We start from the raw sequence: 7280 nt of genomic DNA, 5'->3' as shown, positions 1-7280 counted from the left end.
TCACACCTAACACTCCAACAGTATTTCGGATCTTCTATTTTTTCCCACATTTTCGGATCCCCCTCTTTGAAAATCCTGGCTACGGGGCTGAGTAATTGTATGAAATTAAATTGTTTATTGGTATTTTACGATTTCTTATCTAGCTCTCTGGGTGGTCAAAAGGTGGGCTAGAGCCCCACTAACGCTCAACTTTATGCATAGACAGGCGAATCGGGACTTGAAATTTAAACAGGGATCCGAACCACTGTTCCTCCACCAGAGATATAAAACTAACCCCTTGATTACGAGGCGACTACGTCGTCGGTGATAGACACGTGGCGGAAGAGCGGACTCGTTCTCGTCTCAGTCTCGAATCTCGAATTATAGCTTATAGTACTATAAATACAGCGTGTCACCAGGCCACAGTGATTCTGGAGCCTTGACAGATATTGCATGCAAAATGACGCATAAAAGTGTGGAAATTTGGGAGCAAAATGCAAGAACGCATTAGATGTTTCAGTAAAAATGATTTAATTTGTTTTTCATGTTTCAAAATACAGAGCATTTAGAAACAGAGAAAGAGAAATACAACTCACACGCTAGGGAAACAGGAAGAAATAAGGACCAAAGAGAGAGAGAGAGAGAGAGAGAGATTTACAGAGAGAGATAGACAGAAGAAGAAAAATATATAGAAACACAATATCGAGAAACAAATGGAGAAGAAGGGAGAAAGAAAGAATCAGAGAGTTATAGAGAAAGAAAGAAGCAGAGAGATATAGAGAAATAAAGAAACAGTGAGTTATAGAAAAAGAAAGAATCAGAGAGTTATAGAGAATGAAAGAAACAGTGAGTTATAGGGAAAGAAAGAAGCAGAGAGTTATAGAGATAGAAAGAAACAGTGAGTTATAGAGATAGAATCACAGAGTTATAGGGAAAGAAGGAAACAGAGAGTTATAGAGAAATAAAGAAACCGAGAGTTAGAGAGAAAGAAAGAAACAGGGAGTTATAGAGAAAGAAACAGAGAGTTATAGAGAAAGAAAGAAACAGAGTTATAGAGAATGAAAGAAACAGTGAGTTATAGGGAAAGAAAGAAGCAGAGAGTTATAGAGATAGAAAGAAACAGTGAGTTATAGAAATAGAATCACAGAGTTATAGGGAAAGAAGGAAACAGAGAGTTTTAGAGAAAGAAAGAAACAGTGAGTTATAGAGAAATAAAGAAACAGTGAGTTTTAGAGAAAGAAAGAAACAGTGAGTTATAGAAAAAGAAAGAATCAGAGAGATATAGAGAATGAAAGAAACAGTGAGTTATAGGGAAAGAAAGAAGCAGAGAGTTATAGAGATAGAAAAAAAACAGTGAGTTATAGAGATAGAATCACAGAGTTATAGGGAAAGAAGGAAACAGAGAGTTATAGAGAAATAAAGAAACCGAGAGTTATAGAGAAAGAAAGAAACAGGGAGTTATAGATAAAGAATCAGAGAGTTATAGAGAATGAAAGAAACAGTGAGTTATAGGGAAAGAAAGAAGCAGAGAGTTATAGAGATAGAAAGAAACAGTGAGTTATAGAGATAGAATCACAGAGTTATAGGGAAAGAAGGAAACAGAGAGTTATAGAGAAATAAAGAAACCGAGAGTTATAGAGAAAGAAAGAAACAGGGAGTTATAGAGAAAGAAACAGAGAGTTATAGAGAAAGAAAGAAACAGAGAGTTATAGAGAATGAAAGAAACAGTGAGTTATAGGGAAAGAAAGAAGCAGAGAGTTATAGAGATAGAAAGAAACAGTGAGTTATAGAAATAGAATCACAGAGTTATAGGGAAAGAAGGAAACAGAGAGTTATAGAGAAATAAAGAAACCGAGAGTTATAGAGAAAGAAAGAAACAGGGAGTTATAGAGAAAGAAACAGAGAGTTATAGAGAAATAAAGAAACAGAGAGTTATAGAGAATGAAAGAAACAGTGAGTTATAGGGAAAGAAAGAAGCAGAGAGTTATAGAGATAGAAAGAAACAGTGAGTTATAGAAATAGAATCACAGAGTTATAGGGAAAGAAGGAAACAGAGAGTTTTAGAGAAAGAAAGAAACAGTGAGTTATAGAGAAATAAAGAAACAGTGAGTTTTAGAGAATGAAAGAAACAGTGAGTTATAGAAAAAGAAAGAATCAGAGAGTTATAGAGAATGAAAGAAACAGTGAGTTATAGGGAAAGAAAGAAGCAGAGAGTTATAGAGATAGAAAAAAACAGTGAGTTATAGAGATAGAATCACAGAGTTATAGGGAAAGAAGGAAACAGAGAGTTATAGAGAAATAAAGAAACCGAGAGTTATAGAGAAAGAAAGAAACAGGGAGTTATAGAGAAAGAAAGAAACAGAGTTATAGAGAAAGAGAGGCGGAGGAAGGAAAATGGAAAAACACAAAATAGAGAAACAAGAGAAGAAAGGGAGAGAAAAACAATAAACGGAGAGAGAGACAGAGAGAAGGGAAAATTTATAGACAGAGGAAGGAAAAAAATAGGAACGTGAACGAGAGAAATTGAGATTGGCCAGAAACAGATTCCACGTGATATATAGTCCACCTGCTAGTCAACCTATACAAGATACTCTGTTAACGTTATATATAGGTTCTGTGTTTGTAATAGCTTCAAGCATCATATACATATATGCAGTGGCGGCGATTAGGGGGGGGGCAAATGGGGGCAGTTGACCCCCCCCACACACTTTTTGCCACTTTTGTCCCCGCACTATGCTAAACCTTATCTACCAAGGGAATTTGCCCTTGTCCCCCTCGTTTTGGAACCCAATCGCCGCCACTGCATCTATGAATTACATGAGAGCAAAGATGTAGGTGAAACTGGTTTGCACCTGTACACAGAACAAAACAATCTTAACGGAATGTTTGAGTTGTCAATCTGGATTCTTGGGACCTTCTGGACTTTTACCCTTTGCGACCATCGTCCCTTGTTACCCTTTGCGTTGCGTTCTTTGTGAGTGTCCCTTCATCTATTTCATCACATCATCACTCATCATCATCTTCGCGATTAGACATAAGTGGCAAAAAAGAGAAGTAAAATTAACCAAATCAACCAAATAACATGAGACCCCCCCTCTTCCCTCCTCCTACTTAATTGAAACAAGTGACAAACAACTTGGATTACATTTCATACGTAGCACGATTTACAACAATATGATTTTTTTTTCTCTATGAAAAAGTTATTATGAAAGGAAATTATTTGTTGAGAGGATACGCACATCCGATCTCGCCGGCAAGCGGCGTGATACCAGACGCAACACGGGCACGCTCTCGAGCGGCACAATGTCCAAATGAATGCACTATACAGTGGAACCTTGATAACTCGAACTTGAGGGGAAAAAGAAAAGATTCGAGGTATCAAGGATTTCGACTTCCAAGGTTCGAGTTATTGAGGGCCAAAATCGCCGACTTCGAGTTATAGAGGTCTAAAGTTTACTGACCCTTCTGAACGTCGGCACTACGTATGCCTATAAAGTATGTAGCATCATTTTAAGTTAATACGTATACTGTACAGTACAACGTACGTAGAAATAATGTTCACCGACATCATAACCTGCAACTTTTATGTACGTTACATATGTATCAACCCTTCTACAACTCACACAAAAAACATTAACAATGATGGTTACATACACGGCAGGGTGGGGGAGTTCAAGTCCCGACCCGATTGTTGATCACCTGACATTGTACGTACGCACCCTACACTTCGACTTATTGAGGTCCGTGCGACTAAAACTTCGAGTTATAGAGGTGATTAGAATTTATCTTCGACTCATATAGGTTTTTCATAGTGTACCTTCGAGTTATTGAGCTCGGACGGCATCCCATAAACTGTACAAAAATTCGTCTTATCAAGTTTTTATTCGAGTTGTTGAGGTAAAATTAGTATTGAGTGTTATGGACAATTCAAGCTGATTACAAAAAGTTCGACTTATCAAGGAATTCCAGATGTTGAGGTTCGAGTTATCAAGCTTACACTGAATAAGTATTTGTTTTGCATGTAGCGTTTCAATTTGCTGTGAAATTTAAACAAACACTGTTTACTGCATTGAAGACAAGTGTAGTTGGTGTTTCATGTTTGTTTTTCCATCCTCATGTGTTCAAGAGGTGTTGGAACGTGGGAACATAGGATCCAGAGATGTCCGTTGAACCGTGAAAACCGTGGGCTGTCAGTGTTGCCACGTTCCACGTACTCCGTTGAATAAAAATCTGTACAAAACCGGTTTCGCGATGTGAATTGACAATGATAATGGATTTTAAAAACAGGTGCAAGAGCTTCAAAACCAGACCAATGTTGTATTTGTATGACTACCCAGTACTAAAAAAATGTTGTTTCGCAACATTGATAAGAACTGTTTTTTGGCAAATTTCAGAAACATGAAAATTTTGAATTGTGTTAAAGCTTTTTGGCTGCACCGTACTAAATTTTCATTACGATCGGATTTCAAAGAGAGCGATTGATTGCAAAACTAAATAATAATAATAATAATTTGATTAGCATAGATTAACGCAGAATTGAATGAGCTAAATGTTGATGTAACTCGTTTTTATGTAGATCTACTGGTTAATTTTTAATTGGAGTCCAAACTCGAGAATCTATATGTGATGTCTCCTAATGAAATGAGCAGACACTCATGCAAGAGTGCCAGACCATAAACGTGTAAATTCCTTTTACAAGACATTAAGAATCCTGTAACTGCAGTGAAGCCAGATCTGAAAGCAGAAACAAAAGATAGTTGAACTGCGATTGGTTTGAAACAAAAGCTGCATGCAGTTGCAAACTTGCTCGACTTTTTGCGTTGTTCTTTCCTTACTAGGAACCTGTTTGAGGTAACCTTGACTTCTCAAAGAAGAAAAAGAGGAAATTACATTTAAAAAAAGAAGGAAGTGGAAATGACGGAGAAGGTAGAAACAACTACTCATGCATGTTTAAATATTGCAACGGTCTAATTAACGCCCTCTGCACAACCCTTTCCTTTACTACTTTTAAGAATAAAAATATAATGAATGCAATAATTAAGGATAATTTAGAGCAAAGAAAAAATATCACGAGCCTGAACATTGGACAGAACTTTTGGTGTTGAAAAATGTAAAGACGAGACATTTGTATTTAGTTTTTCTTGTATGTGCGCATTGATTGCATTGTAGAATTATTTTCTTGTAGTTTACGGTTATTACAAGCATAAGAAAACAGTTTTTCGTTGTGACGTTTCAGAAGAATTACCTGATGATATATGGGATTCATAATTTTAAATAAAAAATAATGTGATCAAATTTATTTTATCTGAAATAAAAATAAAACAGACTGCTTCTTTTCACTGTTAGGTTGCTATATTACAACAATGTAACATTGACAACATCAATTATATAACGGATTCTTTTTGTTTAAAAAATTACTAACCATTGTTATAACTGTATCTTTAGTTAAAATAAAAATAAATGTCTGATGAAGGGAGTGTGTGTTCTCCTGAAACATCACAACGAAAAACTGTTTTCTTATGCTTGTAATAAGCGTAAACTACAAGAAAATAATTTGTATTTTAGAATTGGTGTTAAGAAATCACTAAAGTGTCCAGCATTCTCGTGGCAGGGACATCACGATCAGCGCTAATCTTCCAAAGGGGCAAAAACCCCGCTTGAAAATTGCAATTTCATTCCAATTAAAATACATTACATTACTAAATATTTGTCACAAGATTTCAATTTCTTATCAATTTTTACACTGAAGGAGAAAGTTCTGGCACAAAAAATTAAGATCATCAGCCATGTAAGGAGTTGGGCTGGAATTAATATTTTTTCTAACTCTTCCTGGATACAATTTTAAAAATGTTTATGCTGATCACTGCTGGCTTATGACTGTTTTCGTGTAACCCTTCATCACTCTCCCTCTCTTTGAGAACTTTGGAGCATAAGGGGTATATAATAAGTTTAGAATTAAATGTTAAAAAAAAGGATGGAATATATGAATTTTCTTCTTTTTATTTTACATTTCAATATGAATTAATCATTTTCATTTTAATAATAATAGTAACAGATGTGTAATATTTCAGGCAAATTTAGGCATACTTTTACACTGCCAAATAATATTTATTAATATATATATCTAACTGAACTTCGTTTTCGTTCATATCTGTAAAAATATCTAGCTTTCTGATTTTTTGGACCCATTCGACCCCCCCCTCCCTCTGCCGACACCCATGAATGTGAGGACTCGGAAGTTGAAACCTAAAAATGTCAAAAAATTACCTATACAATGACCTTACAATTATTAAGAAATGACCTAAAAATTTAAAAAAATGACAAATAATTTCCACCCTCAAAATGAAAGCTTGATTTTTTTTCATAAATTACAAGAGACTAGTTGAATAATAACATAACATTTGTAATTTGGTAAATCATACTATTGAAGCAAAGCGGAGAAAGCAATTTAGTGCTGATGTAGTCAGTCTCCTGTAGGCTTTTCTGTATGAGTCATTCACCTTTCTTCAGAGTAGGCCATGCACAATACAGTAGTCCCTCAGCATCTGGAAATTATAGTTTTGTTCAGTATCGGCGATTGGGTTCCAAAAGCGAGGGGGGGGGTGTGCAAAGACAGTATATTTCCATTTGTAGATAAGGTTTAGCATAGTGCGGGGGTAAAAGTGGCGAAAATTTGGGGCGCAACTGCCCCCCTGGCCACCTAATCGCCGCCACTTTTTGTTTCGTGTGTAGATTATATCAGATTATGTATTTTTTATGTTATGACTAATTTTACTTTAAATTCACAGCAAGGGAACTCAAACTAGGCTTCAACCAAAGTTTCTTTTAAGTTTCCTGGAAAAAAAAAATTAAATTTACAACAATTAATTCCACAAACTGCATTGCCAAAAAATCTCAGTTATAAATAACGTTGTGGTTGCTTGGTTGATTTGGTGCTTTAAGTCCACTTTATGCACATTAAGGCTAATTGGGACTGGACCTACAGTTTGAAGTGGGAACCGAACCACTATGTGTCTCCGCCGGGTATCGAACTCGGGATCCCTTGATTACAAGGCGACGACGATAACAAAATAACATTGTGCTTGTGCATTTACCATTCGGGGAATGTAGCTAAATATGTAAGTAATGCTCTCAAATGCATTTAAAATACATGAAGGAACTGGGAAATAGTAAAATTAAACATCAATGATGATATAAAATGCAAAAAAAATGGCAAAAGATGCTGAAAATAACCTAAAAAGAAAAAAGGTCGGGAAATGCAAAATAAAAACGAAGTTTTCTGGTTCTAACTGAAGTGAACT

This window comes from Lepisma saccharinum, chromosome 7, assembly GCF_977018435.1.
Source record: "Lepisma saccharinum chromosome 7, izLepSacc3.1, whole genome shotgun sequence".
NCBI lineage: Eukaryota > Metazoa > Arthropoda > Insecta > Zygentoma > Lepismatidae > Lepisma > Lepisma saccharinum.
Note: the sequence above shows the minus strand (reverse complement) of the source record.